Raw genomic sequence first — 19,187 nt, forward strand, 5'->3', positions numbered from 1 at the left:
GAGTTATTACTGGTAATAAGCATGCGTTTATAGCATTCGTTGACATCGAATTAGAATGTACCTTAAGAATATTAAATGTCGTCATGAATTGGAAAAAGTCAGAATAACATCGGAGATTACAGAACCTCTTCATGGCTTGGAAAAATCAGACAAAAACAAAAGATTTCAAAACCTCGTCTTTGATTGAAAAAGGTATACAAATACAGAAGATTGTAGAACCTCGTCATGAATGAGAAAAGTCAGACAAATTACGATGGGGGGGGGGGGGAGGTGGGGGTGGAGGTGTGGAGGGGGTTTGTCTGACTCAATGTCGATATTTGACATAAGACCATTGATATTGTATTTAGAATCTTAGGATTATCCGTTTTGATTTAGTACATTAGTAATTATCGTTTCTTTAATGCACATAGATAGACCATGCCATCTTATTTGACTTTAATTATGTTTACATTTAATGTAAATTAAAGATAAAAATATTATTTTAAGCTTTCACTAAACTTTTCAATTCAAAATAGTTAATAAGTTTTCGTTTTAGAAGTTTTAAAACTGATAAAGCCCATGAGGGAAATCTGAATAGGGTGTTTACCGTCAACAATATCAAATTCAGTCACGTTACAATAATGTAGAGGGAATATGAATGCGGAGATATCATACTGATAAATATGTCAATAAGTGTTCATATTAAAACAAAATACACAAATAAAAGCAATGTAAGGTTATAACTGAAATTCACCAAATCATATATTTGAGGTGACATCATGGACAACATAGCCGGTGAATTGAATAATAGAGACGTCTTGTAAATACATCAGGTATCTGGTTTTCTCGCATGAATTATTTTATACCATACCGTATGGGTTTTTGGTGAATTTTGAAGGCCATACGATAACCTATATTTGCTTAAATCCACGCCATATGGTCTCTCCAGAATATTTGTCTAATTTGATATTTTATGACAATTTCTTTTTTTATATTTCAAAGATGCAAATGAGAATCCATGCGACAGCAAACGCGGGGACATACGTAACTATGTTGACTTTGAAAACAAAAGCTGTACATATGTATATATATTGTGACAGTTATTTTGATAATCCTTTATGAACTCAGCCTGGTAAAAAGTATCCTACTTCCACCGTAAAGGATGATAGGGCTACGTGTGACCATATATTTATAATGAATTTCTTTTTATTTGCACGTGAACATAATTATAAGTTATACACACTTTTATGCACAATACTTATATACAATAAACAGAATATATATAATATATTTAATAGACACAGCTGTGATAGTTTGGTTCATTGCAGAATATGATTGCAAGACAAAGACTGTTTGATTATAAAATATATATACAATATTTGTGCTGTCTGTTAATTTTTTGTTTGTTTTTATGACAATAAAAGAGTTCAGGAGTTCTAGCAGATATCTGCCCTATTGAGTATTTTATTTTATTTTTACGTAGTATGTTTTTTCTGTTAATCAGTTTTCTTTTAAATAATTTTTTAGTGCTGTTAAATTGGTCTGTAACTTTGATAATTTGCGTCTATAAATGATGAATTTTGTAAACATAATTTTAAGTTTCTTATGTCATTTTTATCTGTTTTTTTAGAATACCAAATAAAACCAAATAGTCATATTTGTACTGAATAAGGAGATGTGAGGTAATTGCCAATAAGACAACTCTCCGCCAGAACTTTTGCACTGAAGTATTCAGATTAACTGGTCATTTCGGTATAACATTGACACACTTTTTAAAAGTCAAGAGAACAATCAGGCCAATTCACATAAAGAATTATTCTGGAGTAGATAAATTCACCAATTTCTCAAGAGTTTACAGACAATCAACGGTTGATAACAATTCCACTGTGTATTTTAAATACATTGGTCGACTTGAATCAAATATTTTTCTTTTAACAATTTTTTATACATTGACTGATTAATATAAATTCATTTTTTACAAGTAAGTCTGTAACGTCAGAAATTTAACCGTGTCAAAGTGTCTCATAATACCAATGTTATCTTAAAGTCCTAAAGGATCTTCCAAACAAATCTATTCTCAACTAAATTTCTATTTTTGAACGGAAGCCTAGTGTTTTATAAGAGAACTAATGAAACCATATGAAGATACTTTAGAGTGAGTAGGTCAGAAAAGAGGTTTAAAACCTTCACAAACATAATGTAAATCAATGATTATCCAGACATTAACTATGGTCTGGAAAGGGGTTCCTTCATTTTTGTTTTAATTAATTGTTTATATCGTCACTTCTTTATATTGTTTGCCGATTAATCTCTATTTTTTTATATTTGAGCATTCCATAATTCTTTATTTATCCATATTTTATCACCATATTATTCTCTATTCTTTGCCTATGATTATGTATTCTGTAATACACATGTAGACCCTCATATAGTAAATCCCAGTTTCGTCCGTACATGAGAGTCACTATTAGATTTGTTATTTATTGTTCTCCTCTTATATTTATGCGTTTCCCTCAGTTTTAGTTTGTTACCCCGATTTTTTTTTGTTCATGGATTTATGAGTTTGAACAGCGGTATACTACTGTTGCCTTTATTCCACTATGTTTTTTTGAACATCAAGGCTTTAAATGGAATACAATTAGATAAAATACGATTAAGATCTACTAAAAACATAGAGCATAGCAGTTATTTAGTACATCATTACAAAATGGTTTCCTATGGAATGCAAATTGATATTATATAATCATACAGTCCAAGAAAGGTTGATACACTCCTATAAATGACAGTTGTAAAGTCACGATTTTATATTTCTGTCATGTCATAAAAAGTAATTAATGTCTCAATGATAAAGAACTTTCAGTGTACACAACAGGTGTTTTCAAAACAACTTTCATCAGCGATTTCACGGTACAAATAGTTAGGAGACGAAATATTGATGTTTTCATACTTTTCGATGAAAACTTTAATATTGTTAGATAAAACAGTTTTTTTTCCCAAATATATTATTTTGCTTATTCTGCTATGTTTATTTGGAAACCGAATCTCATATTTCTACTAGATTTAATGTCAAAAGCATTTCGACTGCAGGCAAACAATGAATAGTAACTATTTTTATTGACATTTCAAATTTTTCTGAAAAGAATTATTTATTTGCTGATAATACTACATTTGAAAATTTTAAGCACATTTACATTAATAATAATAATACTTTATTCCAAAAGTAAGTATAGCTTATAGGAATAATACAATGTTTGACAAATTTCATATACAGGCACCATATCACATAAACAGACCAGTCATAATAATGAAAGGAACTCATCATAGATACCAGGAAACTTTATAGCTGAAACCGGGACTCTTATTCATTTTTAATTGTATATAGTTTATTTTGTTGTTGTTGTTATTTTTTTGTATTTGTCACAAGTATCCTGTTTCACTTATATGACAATGAAGAATTAAAATCCTATAAAATGCACTTGACACATTAAATTAGAAAAAAAATCATGCTATGTAATAATTTTTCTAAAGTAACTTGCTATACCGGTTTTTTACAATTATAAAAGAAAGAATACAACAGCATACATGAATATGCAAATCATTGCAGTAGACTTTACAAAACTCTTCTTAGCAATGATATTATATATTCGAATAAAGAATTATATGTTCACCAAGCTTTAAGATGTTGGTTAAAATTATATTTAATGACATTACAAAAAATGTTTGATGCTTTAAACCGCAATCAATAGATGACATTATTTCGAAATAAACATAATGAAGACATCCCGTTATATAAGTCTAATAAAAACTTAAAGGGGCACTAGTTACAATATATTTTAAAAATCAAAAGTATGATTTTTTATTGTTCAATCATTAATGAAGGTGAAATTGTGAAATAATGATTTGTCTTTAGCAGCCAGAATGGTTCAATTTTGTCAAACTAAGCTTATAAACATTGATGATTAATTATTCCCTTGCAAGTGAATAATATGACCTCATTGAATCCGTATTCGTGTGAACTTCAATTCAACCCCTTACCTACAGATGGATAAAATATGAAGTGTGCTTGTTGATTTATTTAAAGGAAAAGAATGCCAACATTGATTGTGAAACAATTTGAATAACTGATCAACAACAAATCCTTCTTATACAGGTAAAAATGATGATTAAAATATATTTTTAATCTATAATATGAAATTAAATAGACCTACACAAATTCGGTGAACATCAATTGGACAGCTTTATATATAGCTAGTTCCCCTTTAAAGAACACTGTTTATGCAATCTGTTCCAAAATATAAATCCCCATAAATGTATATTTTGTATTTAAGGAGAAATGTTTTAATTTTGTTTTTCAAGATCAGATGTTCTGACATTATCTAAATAATTTCATTTCAACTGTGGTATGACAATGTAATGACAGTTTCATTTTTACAACAGATAGTAAAAGTGATTCGTAAAACAGCATGCAATATTTTAGAGTCCTTTCGGCATTGACGTCAGATGCAACTTCATAAACAAGTCTGTTACAAAGCCGGTAATTTAGTGACGGCGAAACATGTAATTAAGGTTTTAAAATATACAATTACATTTATTTTTGTTATGTACAAGGTGATTGAGGAACAAATAAAACACCATATCCTATTAAAACACGCAATTATTTGATTTAAAATAGCTAAATAACATCTATCATTAAGATGTGGACAATGATGTTTACCAATATTCATGTTGTTTGAACAATTTTCTGAAGTCATCAAGTTTGGTTGACACATTACAATGTCGTGGTTTGTTACAATCAAGTAGTTCCACTAAAATATTCATTTTTTTTAAAACAATATTTTAAAAATAATGAAAACAATGCATTCTTAATTCTAAATGCTTAGTTGCAACAACATTTCAGCAATTATATGATTTTATTATCGTATACAAAAATAGGAAGCAACGATATATTGATCCAGAGGAAAACACATTGTTGACAGCAATTAGAAAGTGTTTTTGCGATTAAAACATTACCTCCGATAAATATACGCCTATATGTTACTATAACATGAACTGTCAATTTGAAATATACTAGTCAACAACAGAAACGATACACGATTTTTTTTTCAAAGTAAAGATAAAGTTTTCCGTTTATAGGACCAATATTGAAGGTAGTAATACTTAATGACCATGGAAATATAAATCCGTTTAAAATTATTTTTTCTGTTGCTTTCATGACTTCATTTGGCGAAATTTAACTTTTTTGGACAACATTTACATAAAATGACAATTTTAAAAACAGAAGTTCCAATTAAAGATGCCAACCTCTCATTTAAAGGTAAAGACAATATTTGCCATTAATTCTTTTTAAAAAATCATACAGACGTTTATTTCTAAAGCAAAGTCCGGTCTCACAAAAAATCGTTAAAATGTATACATTATCAATTGATTTACCATAGACAGTATGTGTGAAGTGAATTTAAAAAAAGCGGTAACAATCTAAAAACTTATCCGAAAGGTTCCAAATTTACAGTGTGTTGTTTCCATATATAAAGCATTGATTTGAGACGAAGAAAAATGCAGTTTTTGAGATTTCAAAAAACACTTTTTACCGAAAATTGAAAAAAAAATATATTTAAACCCATTAGTTACAACATGAACTTAACTTGATTAGCATATTGAATAATTTTAAACAAATTTGAAAATTCATTTAGTACTTAGAAAATTGTAAATTTTTCTATCCAACTTTCCGCAAACATAATTTGCACCCTATGATCGTTTTCATAGAATTTAGTTACTTTTCGACAGGTTTTGATTTTCATTATCATATGTGCATACATTGCAAATGAAAGCTTTTTAAAAAAGTGTATCCCATTTTGTTCTATATTTAATATTTTTTTATAAATTTTATTTCAAAGTCGTGTATCGTTTCTTTTGTTGACTAGTATATGTATTACTCATTACAAAATGACAACGACTTCAACCCTTATTTTAACCTAAATTGCAATTTGATTGTCAATGAACGCTGTTCTTGTTTTTCACTTTAACATTTAGGTGAAACATTGGTTATAAACACCAATGGAATAATAAATAGATACATTTTTCATTTTATTTTTTTGTCGTTTATCACTAATCTACCTTTCTCTAAGAGTTTTTTTTGTTTGATAATGAAACAGTGAAGCAGTTAAACATTATGTTAGTTTTTGCAAATATAGATACCGTCTTTTTATAGTAGTTATCCGATATACTATAAATTAATAGTCTATGCAGCTAGCTTTAAAAAATAACTTGTACTCTGAGATTGATACTTCGGCTAGTTTGTATCTGTTGTCTTTTTTGACACTTTTGCTGTTTTATGTGTGTCGTACTCGAATCTGATAAGTTAACTCTCAGCTGTATACCTGATTATGTATTTAGATTAACAGAGCTCGTCGGTTCATTAGACCGTCATCACGTTGTTTGAACTGAACCCCTTCTGGTTTTTCTCACTTATGTACTTGGCGAAGTTCCAATCAGCGGCTGGTCAGTTTACATTTCGTACGTTTACCCAAATTTGTTTTTACCAATTCTCCTGTAATTTTGCACATTACATTAGGATTGACGACAGAACGATCCCTTTTCTAGTAAAACAAAATAGTGGTTTCGTTCCAGATTTATATGAGTGTCACCATTAAAATTAAATCAAGTTTATTGTTTAGTTTGATAAATCAATGCAGGTTTTGATCCTGAAAATTTCGGGTTTTTAATTCACGAGCTAGGCGTTACATAATTGATACTTTATTTGGTAAACATAACACACTGTTCGATTTAACAAAAGAAATGGATATAACATTCCAGTATAATGGGGCTTTGGACCTTCAGATAAGTAAAATACATGTTTTATATGTCTCCTGTTTTTCTAGTATCCCTTGATCAAATTACCACAAACTGAACACTGTGTTGGGATTACTGAATTTAGTCCACCTGTTTAATTCAAAATTTCTTGGTTTTCATTCTAGAATCAATTTTATCAGGTTTTTTTATGCTGAAGGGTATCCTCGAACATGTTTTTCTACAGATTCATGTTTTTGACATTTTAAAATCTCAATTAATTCTTGCAGCAAAAATGGCGTGCGATACACTCTTGGTGCAACTCATCATAGTATACTGTGCCCCAAGGGTGACTGGGAAAAGAAATAGGGCCACTTGGTATTCTTCCGACCGTCAGTAAAACGCTTGGCAAAGTTGGGCGTCCGTTTGACTGTGCTGGATGTATTAAGTTTGCAGCCACGTTCGGTCAGAATGGGAACATTAAATCCGATGTCTCGTGTAAAGAAATTGCCACGCTCTTTGCACGTGAAGAACCCTTTCAACAACTCTTTGCAGGGTCCGTAGGTGACCTGTTGCAAGGCAAAATATACGTCCTTATCCAATATACCCTCATTTTCCAGTGACAGTTCATGAACATCATCCCGAATGTCCTCAATTACAAGACCTTCCTATTGTTTTTATTGTTAACTTGTTCTCGTCCTGAACATGCATGAAATATTTGCCACTGCACGTTAAGCAACAAACAATCAATCAATCTTATACTGTGCTATAAAACACTGTATGGGGAGGGATTAGTGCATGCAATCATATTAATTTCGCCATATGTATTAGATGTAATTAAGTGTGCCTTTTATTGTTCTTGTTTGTAATATTTGTTTATCATTATCCTTTTATGATAAAATCGCCCATTTTGTTCTCGTCTGAACTGTTTTATGTTAGATTTTGTTGTATCCTTGTTAATTTTAGGTTAGAGTATTTTTTTAAATGTCCCAGGATTTATTCAAGTTGCTAACATTACAACTGTTTGTCTCCAGTCGTCAGTGTTCATTGACACTGGACCTCCTTATTTCTATAAAAGTATAGGAGCGTAAAAAGGTACGTAATATTTAAACCTTCATTGAATGTGGCTGAAAATTTATTTATTTCTATTCACATTATCGTTCTCTTATTTTCGTTTATGACAAATCGAATGCATTTTATCATCGGAATTTAACTTAGCGGGCGCAACTAGTGGAGCAGTAACTGCTAGGCTTTGTTAGAGTAATAATTTTGACGGGGTTCTTAAAAAGCAAACGATTAGTCATCTATTTAGTGCGATGTTAAATATTTTTTTTGATGGCAATGGTTTGTCTATCTTCCACCCCGGCATACCATTTGAAAATTGTTGTTTTACAAAAAAACATAAAGACTATGGATAAATAAATGGTATTTGAGACTTGAAGTTCACTACACACATAAGAGTGTTAAATATCAAATAAAATCATTATCGAGTTCATCTCTCACGTAGTGTTTCCTTTAAACCTTATCGTGTTAATGGTATGAAAGACCTCATTGAATATTTGAGGAAACATAAAACAAAAAACAATACAAAAAATAAAATCGGTCGTAAAGATTTGTAACGTTAAGTTAACAAGTTTGAATTCTAGGTTTTATACAAAATGATATAATTAAAATCATGTCATAGCAGAGTTGTCAAGTGGGCGAGTGATACCATCTGGGATTGAGGTTTTACTTGATTTAATTACAGTTGCAAATGCTAAAGGGTTTCAAGCAATTAAATATGATACGACTGCATACATAATAAAGTAATATATATTGCGCTTTTCTATAACAACATGTCCTCAAGATAATTTCTGCTTCCAAATTATGACATTACAAACATCTTCTATGTGCGTCAATAAACTTCCTTGTATTGACAATGTTTTATTGGTACATTTCATATTATTATGTCTTGCACTTCCTAAAATAACGCAATGCAGTTGATATATTTATTTTCATGTGTGCCTCATTATCTTATATGTCAACAATTCATTGTACTTATTTTTGGTTCTAAAATATACATGGGAAGATATAAGCTTGCACGAAAGGTACAAGCGGCTATAAAGAGCAGGCCCAATCATTGTTGAAGTTTTCCGACGACGACAACAACAAAGCATACCTTAGTTTATCTCTGATAAATTGTACAAAATAGAAGTAAACGCAAGCATTATATCTGAGTCTCCCTGTTGCATTTTGTCTTTTTTAGGTCTCAAGAAACCCACGAAGAGACAAATCCACTTCTGCAAGGCATTATAATGCTATCCTTTATTGGATAAACATCATTAACCCTTCTCATTGTTGACGATATATTCTGTAATGAGTTTAGGAACTAGTAAATCTGACTTCCATTTATCTAATAATGAGATCAATAATACAATTCCGTTTCCTTTACCGTCTTGCAGGGTTGCAAATTGTGATGATATTGTCCATGGCATTGTGAATAACTGGGAGTGATGGACGTTTCAAAACACTGGCTATATGGCTAATGTAATGCATTATTGATATCAAAGAAGTTAATATGTTTCCGGAGATTTCACTTAAGGGGAATGTTAAATGTTCACGGAAACTACTTTTACTGAACTTATTTCTGTTTATTATTTGGAATCTTCAAAGTTCTATGGAGAGATTGACAATGATTTTGTGTACACATGTACTTTTTCAGCAATAACAATTACTAAAAATATCCCATGTCCCACCAATCATCTTGCCTAATATATTCATCAAATGAAAAGGATTTTCTCAACCCAAGATTCCATTAGACTGACAAAGTCAATGTTACCTATTTACATACGCTTCAAAGCTCCTCAGCTGCGTCCACTATCAAAATCTACATGCAAAGTCAAGTCAAAAACATGTCTTCTTTGTACTTTAACGACATGTTTATTTAGATTTATAGAATAGAAGTTGAAAGTAAAATCCCCCAAAAGATATGTATTTATTTTGACAGAGTTTTTTAACCAACGACTTCCCGCACCAGTCTACGAAACAACAAAGACGGTAGAGTTAGCTATGAGTGATGTTGTTATAATAGCTATCAAATTTGTTCGGGGAAATTACCAATAAAATGTTGTGGCTCATCTTACACAGCAGTGCAATGTACTATAGTTATGTGTTATTGCTACATCGGTAACACGTCGTTTGTAATCAAATTAATTAACTTTCAATCATATTATGTTAACCTTTAAAAACCCGAATCAAAATGAATAACGATTTTAGCAACAACGGTAAAGGATATTGTATTTATTCCATGATGATTGATTCACATGGACTTTGAAAAAGCACATTAATGACACTCGCTTCTTAAAACAATCAAAAGAGACGTAAATACTGGAAAAAGTACCAACGAACCCGTGTTGTTTTTGAGTAGCAAGGTTAACAAAAGTTTAGAATAACTTAATAAAAGACCACTTAGTCAACTAAAAGGGAACAAATATTTGCAAATTTAATTACACAGGCATGATAACGTACTTATAACAGGAAATACTAGTAGTAAAGCATTTAACAACAATGGGAGAAATATCGGCTGTAAGAGACAGTGTATCAACGCAATGCTCTTCAACTTTGTGCTTGTTTGGCTTTATAAATATTTTGATATGAGCGTCACTGATGAGTCTTGTGTAGACGAAACGCGCGTCTGGCGTACAAAATTATAATCCTGGTACCTTTGATAACTAATTAAATACATTGCAGCATATAAAAATACTATGAAAAGTAACTTGAATACACAAACAAAATTTGTTTTTATAGAACTCAAAATAACAATACATATTTTCATCGATACCTTCTTAATTGAGTTAGGTATAACAAATAAGATACGGTATGATTGAACTCTCCACAAGAGACCAACATGGCACAGAAATTAACACAGATACCATTTTTACACTTAAGTAGTGTTGATGATCATTTATAATTGTAAGAACAAATTTAAAATGTTTATTCCTGTTGGGTTTATGGTATAAATAAAATTGAGAAAGGAAATGGGGAATGTCAAAGCGACAACAACCCGACCATAGAGCAGACAACAGCCGAAGGCCACCAATGGGTGTTCAATGTAGCGAGATTTCCCGCACCCGTAGGTGTCCTTCAGCTGGCCCCTAAAAATATGTAGACTAGTACAGTGATAATGGACGTCATACTAAACTCCGAATTATACACAAGAAACTAAAATTAAAAATCATACAAGACTTACAAAGGCCAGAGGCTCCTGACTTGGGACAGGTGCAAAATTGCAACGGGGTTAAACATGTTTATAAAATCCCAACCCTCCCCCTATACCTCAAGCCAATGTAGAAAAGTAAACGCATAACAATACGCACATTAAAATTCAGTTCAAGAGAAGTCCGAGTCCGATGTCAAAAGATGTAACAAAAGAAAATAAATAAAATGACAATAATACATAAATAACAACAGACTACTAACAGTTAACTGACATGCTAGCTCCAGACCACAATTAAACTGATTGAAAGATTATGTCTTCATCATATGAATATTAGGCACAATCCCTCCCGTTAGGGGTTTAGTATCATACTATCATAAGATATATGAGAAGAACATAACCCGTGTCATGCCAATAACTGTCTTTTAAAAAAAATAAATGGGTTTAGTTCAGATGCAAAGACCCTATAAGTGAAGCCAAAATATGCAATCTTTAATGACCTGACAACAGTATCGTAACCATATCCTTTCTTAATAAGTCTGTTCAAAGGTTTTGTAAACTTATGAGGTGAATACTGTCATTTTGTGCTTTGTAAAGAATATTACCATAAAAGATTGGATGTGAAATACCTGAACGTGTAAGATGTCTGCATGTTGAGTTATATTTACGAATTATTGCCTTATACCGGTGATAAAATCTAGTAAATGTTTTGACCAGTTTGTGATATCGAAAACCCTGGTGTAATAATTTTTCAAATTTTCATCTGGGCTGTTCTTTCGATATTTTAGTTAGTGTAAACAAGGACCTATTGTTTGTTATTGTGGCTTATGGTGAAATAATTGTTTGTCAAGAATGTTAGGTATAATTTCCAAAGAGACAACTTTCAACCTAGGCTAGATGACATAGAAGTTAACAACTCATGGAATAAAAAGAATGATAGGTTTTTATAGTGCAACTTGTATGAATACATCAAATACATATTAGTAAAAGACACCGTACGACCGAAGTATAGGTCACCGTAAGGACTTTAATAATTGAGTAAAACCAATACGCATAGTCAGCTATAAAAAGTACAGAAATGTCAAATGTAAACAATTCAAACGAAAAAAAACCCCAAAAACGACAGCTCTGCATTTAAGGCTCTAGACTTGGACCAGACACACACATAATATTGTGGGATTAAACATGTAAGCGGAAGCCTAAACTTCTTCTTACCTGGAACAATATATGAACAAGCAATACAAATTATTACAAAAAGGTCTAACTTATGTTTATACATCCCTACTACAAAACAAAATCAGTAAGTACGGATCTGAAAGAACACACAAGTACCAATACAATATCATCTAAAAGATAGTGTATGTTAGACTAAAGTATCAATCAATTTTGATGTAGAATTTCCCGTGAAATATTTAATCCTTGGAAGGGAAAGTTATTATACTGGTATATTCTGTCAGTATATTTAGAAAGCTCTCGATAAGTATTGCAACATAATTTTGCCTCTTCATAATCTTCCATAAACTGCCAACCTTTAAAAATCTGGTCATATTTTTGTAATTTTCTGACGAATACGATGTGTGCTGTCTTCATAAAACATAAGCTCTAAATAAAGGCAACAGTAGTATATACCGCTGTTCAAACTCATAATTCCCTGGACAAAAAACAAAATCGGGGTAACAAACTAAAACTGAGGGAAACGCGTTAAATATAAGAGAAGAACAACGACACAACACTACAATGTAACACACACAGAAACGGACCAAGCATCAGACAAAATCCCACGAGAATAACAAATATAACATCAATACCAAATACATAAATTTGGGATAGACAAGTACCGTGACACGTCTTATCGCAATGTGAATTTACACTCAAAAATAAGAGAAAACAAACGACGCAACGTTACAAATGTGATAGCTCCTCAGCGAAATGTTAAAAACTATATTTTTAAATTGTTCCTTGTATTTATTTCATTTTCTTTTACGGTTGTAAATTGTGCAAATTATTTCCAATCAAGTGTACGTTTTAAAAATGGTGAACTAAAACATATATATTCTGTATAGATTATACTAGATGTACTATACAACTGCCCTATGAATTACTCTTAAAAACAGAAAATCTTGGGGATTTTGCCTTCAATAAATGTGCGTTGCATGCCAATTATATAATTCTTTGGTTCATTCATCACGAATTGAGTACCAATATCAGGTAAATGCGTCACAAATTCACACCTCTATTTTTACTTCACATTGATCTTTTTCTTTATTGATCCTCGTCAATGTAAGTGGCTCATTCTTCACACAATCGTATGACAAAACGATCATCTGTTAAACTTAATTGTTCATGACTAACACGAGTTTCTCCAAACATTTTAATGAAGACTGGGGTAAAAAAGAGGGGCTAAAGATACCAAAGGGACAGTCAACTGTCGGTATTTCAGTGTGATTTGATCGTAATACTAGTATATATTTTATTTATCCAAAAGTTTCGATTAATAAATATTATGTTTAATACAAATTTCAGATATAGTATTATATTTTGAGACCTAAAAGTTAAATGGGCCTTTTTCATTTAAAATATCCAGTAATTCTTTCCAATGTTCGTTAATTTTTCAGTTAAAGATATTGACAACTTGACTGGATTCCAATAATATTTCGAATAAATCCAAGTTCTTAAATTGTATTTTTTTGTTATTTTTCTTTAATCTTCAGACAACCTATGACAATGTGAAAAACAAATGCGAATGTGGAAAACATCAATTAAGGAATGGAAAATTGTTGGTCTGTTATGAACAATATAGCTTAAAGCATTTAGTCAGTGTTATCTTATTACTACAGTTTTAAGAAACAACCAATCAAACCTAAGCATTCTGGGTTTTTGTATTCTTTTCCCAACATTTCCAACAACCTTGAATACTGTTTTTTATGTTGATTATAAAACCTGTGAGTTTGAACTTCGAAGATTTATTTATATCTTTTTAAAATAAGTGATTTACCGTAAAAAAAATATCTAGTTATATAGTACTCAACATACTAAAATCCTGAACAGTAATTCATGCTGGCTTAATGCTACCTTTGTACTATGTGACTGAAGAATCTTTCTGTCCACCTAAGTTTTGGGCAGACGTTCCATGTTACTCAAAGCGAATATATAATGGGCAAGAGTCGTTCCATATACATACAATGATTAATTTTATGATGGTTGTCACTCAGACATTTACGCTTTTTTGGATACTTAATTATCAAGTTAGTTCAAAACAAAAGCAAGAATTGAAGATAAAAATGAAAGTGCATCTCAAGCTTGACAAGATAATAGTGAAGGAACAGTTCCTATTTCAATTTTATATTTAACATTGCCATTAAAGCGGGGGGTTTGGCATGCCACAAAACCAGGTTTAATCCGCCATTTTTTGTCTTAAAATGGCCTGTACCAAGTCAGAGAAATGGTAATTGTTATATTTTTAGTTCGTTTCTGTGTGTGTAACATTTTAATGTTGTGTTTCTGTTGTGTAATAGTTCTCTTATATTTGATGCGTTTCCCTCAGTTTTAGTTTTTAATCCGGATTTGTTTTTTTCTCAATCGATTTATGAATTTCGAAAAGCGATATACTACTGTTACCTTTATTTATGACCAGTTTTGAACAAGGTCAAGATAACTTTACAAATATTCTCTAGGATATAAATTTCAAGCTAAATGGGGTTTTAGTTAACCTTTTAGACGTTTTGCGTTTTTTTTTTAATTTTAAGATGATATGATTGATAAAAAATAATAATTCGATTACAAATTTTTTCTGTTGCTTTTCGTTTGAATGGTTTAAACATCTTTCGCTAAAATGGGTTACATTTGAGGGCTTAAACGTCCATAGATTTTTCGCTTAAATGTCATATCAATGCGTTAAATTGTTCTCAGGTTATATCAATAATAATATCTCAAATTTAACAAAGGAAGTAATAAGCCACAAATATGAAAGTTTGAAAAGAAAAAAAATACCATGTGCTAACAAACCTTAAAAAATAATTGTAAATATCTGAGATCTATATTTTTTTATTTTCAAAGTGGAAACCGTTTCGACATTAAATAAAGCAAGATAATGTTCAATATCCATAAATCGATAAAATTGAAACAAATCCGGTCTCAATCCAATTACGGGAGAACATATCAACTACAAGAGGAAAACAATGGAACATTGGAACACAGAACAGCAACAAAAACTAACGCCAAAATACATAGATACTATTTTTTATTTTTACTATTTTTTATTTTCAAAGAAGAAACAATTTTTGCATTGCCATACCTTCTTGTTTGGATAGAAATTGTAAGGATGCGTAGCAAATGCGACTTAATACAGTTTCTCTTGTTAAATACTCTGATTAGATAACTTTTCTGCTTGACTAGAACCAATCAAAATCGAATAATGAATTAAAGCTGTTCGAATTGCTGTGGAAATGTAATGTTTAGCCCCTTTTGTCATGTTTTACGTCATCCAAAACATCAATTTGATTCAAAAGACTCTCATGCGTCATCCTACTATTTGCGATAGACACATAACGTGATAGTTATTGAAAGGGTCATTGTCGTAATGATTGCTTATGTCCTTGAAGTTCCTGATAATCATTTTTATTTATCGAATAATATAGACTCTTAATACTATTGTGCCTGATTTCATGTATGGCGTATTCGTTAAATTACATTTACTTCATATAACATCGAACGAACAGAAAACATTAAGAAGTCGTACATCGAAAGAAATAAAACACTTGACTGAAAACGTACAAAAGTTTTTTCCCGTTCTATAGCAGAAACAATACAAGGTGAAATAACTAGTAACATCGAAAACAATCACCTGACATTTGAATATCAGCGCGATACATTAATTTGGTAATAATTGACAACATTGTTAAATAACTTGTTTTGACAAAGTTTAAGTATTTTTTCCATGGCTTGTCAAAAAAAGAGTTGTGATTTCTTGATAAGTTTACGATCAGTAGCAAACACATATAGTCATGATACTTTATTTTATGTGTTTTCTAAAAACCTGTAAACGTAAAAACCAACTTGGGTAAACACATTGATACAAAGTTTACATGTCATATTTATGCCTAGCTTCTCCTGAAAAATGATTTTCATACTTAATAATTCAAGTACAAAAAATAAGGACTTTGATGTTTGATTAAAATTAACACTGCTGATCTATCCGATAATTTTAGCGATGTCAAAAATCTTGTAAATCAATATGAATCAACAGGTTTTAGCTTGAAAATGCAAGTATAATACCTAAAAAGAAAGATATATCCATTCAAAACAGCTTAATTGAACGTTATAATTAAAGTTGAATGCCTGGACATTTATGGTACAAAGAATTAACATCGTCAAGCAAACGTTCAACTGGGGTTGTTCTTTTATATTCTAGTTAAAATTATGTCAAGCAAACGTTCAACTGGGGTTGTTCTTTTATATTCTAGTTAAAATTATGTAAATTTTAAATCAAACAATTGAATAGTCCCCAAGCACTTAAGGATTATTCTCCAGACGAATCAGTCTGGATGAAATCTCGTTCTGCAATTATTTCCAAAACTTGTGATAAAAGTGGAAAATATCGATGAATTAAAAAAGTGTTATAATCAAACTAACCTCTTTGCGAAAATTGTGTATTTACAACAAGTAGTTTTTGAGTAATACATTTTATTACTAATCAAGTCAGTCTCAAAAGAGAAGTACAAAAAAAGTTTTTTCCAGAAACATGCACAACCTATATCATTATTTTCTTTTAAATTTCTTAAATATGTATTTATCAATCATTTATAACAAAGAAGTTGAAATAATATCAATTTGTTTTTTAAATAGAGAAAAATCACGAATTTATAAAATTGACAGTATGATAAATTTGACATAAAAAGCATCAACATTTAATAACATTTCTTATATTAACACTAACCTATATATTTTTTAAGTTAAATTTATTCAGATTGGTCCACTTTATGTTTATTGAAAGTAAAATAAAATAATTATAGACCTGTGAGTTTTTTTCACGACAAAAGCCCCAAAATTGGTCAAAGTTGATGAAAAATGGTAAAATCATCAAAATTGGGTACTTTTAAAGGGCCGTATCAACCAAAGGAGTTCTTTTTTCTGTAGCAATTTTTTTTCTCAGTCATATAAACCCAAAAATCATGTTAAGAAAAAATGTTTAATTCTAGAAAATGTTGGCTCCTCAGAGGTGTTTATCCTCAATTTAAAATACCATAGTAAATGTTAGCTTAATAGAAATTTTGATGGAAATACATATTTAATACTTATCACCATACCAATAGACGCAAAATTAAAATGGTGCGTTTTACTTTTGTTTACAAAAGAATCATCACTGACGACCCAAATATAGACAACTGTATTTAAAAAATGTTAACCTCTAAATCGTTCAGAAATTTTTGCCTTGATAATACATAAGATACAGGCTGTAGAAACTGAGCTTTCAGTTTCAATAGACATATGAGGGTACATGAATATATTATTTGGACTCCTCCCGTCCATAATTACGATTCTATGTTTTTAGGTGGTGCGTGATGGGTGAATATACGCCTGTGTCCGATAGGGACTTGGACTTTATGATTCTGGTGCATCATGTAGGGAGATTAGGAAGATTGTCAGGCGCAACGCAATAAAGAAACCTTACAACAATTTTTGAGGGGGCACTAGTGAAAGTAAAAATATCTGACCTTATCTGACATTCATTTTTTTTGTTGTAATCTGCAATGTTTTTCGCCCCACATCCAAATATGTGTGAAGAAATTTGATCTTTGTCATATGCATATAACATGGCATCAAAGTTCAAGTCAAATTTCAATAGTACTGAAAATCCAAGAAAATATATATTTCCAAGTCAATTGTTGTGTTCAAAATGATGGAATTATGTAAATGTAGGGAAGAACCCAAACTTTGAAATCTATCTTTTAATTTAGATTTAGAAAAAAAAAGTTTAGTGCAGTTTTATGTTTATTTGTTTTAAATGTTTTAGCTTGTACAAATGCATTCAATCTGCGTTGTTCATTTGAAATTTGAAATAAATATTTGTACTTTAAATATTAGTGAATTGCAGCCTTTTAAAATATTATTTGTGCTCATGCGTGTTGTAGTAGTTTAAATACAATGCATAATAAATATTTTGTGGTTTTGAATAAAACAGTTATTGGTCAATAATCTTAGATAACATGCACGCATTGACAAGAAATGCAATGACATGCAAAATGTACACTTCAATTTACTTTATTCAATAGGTATATTTCCCAATAGTATGTCCAAATTTTAGTTATTCAGTAGTATAACAAATATTGTGAATAATCAGTCACCCAAAAAATAAAGAAATCGAGCTGAAAGATCACGGGACATAGTTCCAATTCATTAAGATGTAATGTATCAATGAAACGGTTCTTTAATGCTATTCCATCACTCTTCACAGTTAACATGATTAACGAACACATGGCAATGTTACAGAAAATGTACAATTTTGTAGTGTGTTTATGATATAATAGGTTTCCTAGTACTTGTCAGATTAACTAAAAAATTGAAATACAATTTACGATACCTCCCTCTAATGTATTTAATAGTGGGTATATCTCTTTTATATTTATAGTCGAGTTATGAACAAACACTGTAATAACATGATATAAAGGACATACGATACATTTATAATGTATGCCGTTTGATTGCATATTTGACTCGAAAAACTCAAAAAGTTAAGGTCTCAAAACCTGCATTCTATACGTTTTATTTGTTAAATGATGTGTTTCGTGTAAAGTTAAGAACAGCTTATCTTAATTTGTTGGAAATTAACTAAAAAACGTTTTTTGGATAAATTTGCGAGTACTTAAATTTATTTCTTTTCGGTAAAACAATTACGTATGTAACGCACAAAGAATCAAGAAAGGGATTATGAATACACGCAGTTAAAAACGTTCAGATCATGTTATAATACTGACAGCTGGAAGCAAGCATTGTTATTATTTACATTAAAGTCCCCTCCTTTCTACAAATTAAGTCTTGTTTTGCAAACTTTCAAGAATAGCACTTCATTAGAAAAAAAACCAGCTTCATTAGCTGGCTTAATCTTATTAATACCAAAAATAACAAGCTTAAGATTACGACTTAATACCTTTGAAACAATTACTGTCACAGTGAATCTTTGATCTAAACTTAAAAAAAGAAGTCCTTTGTGGCTACATGACGAATTCGG

The sequence above is a fragment of the Mytilus edulis genome, chromosome 10 (assembly GCF_963676685.1).
Source record: "Mytilus edulis chromosome 10, xbMytEdul2.2, whole genome shotgun sequence".
In the NCBI taxonomy this organism is placed as follows: domain Eukaryota; kingdom Metazoa; phylum Mollusca; class Bivalvia; order Mytilida; family Mytilidae; genus Mytilus; species Mytilus edulis.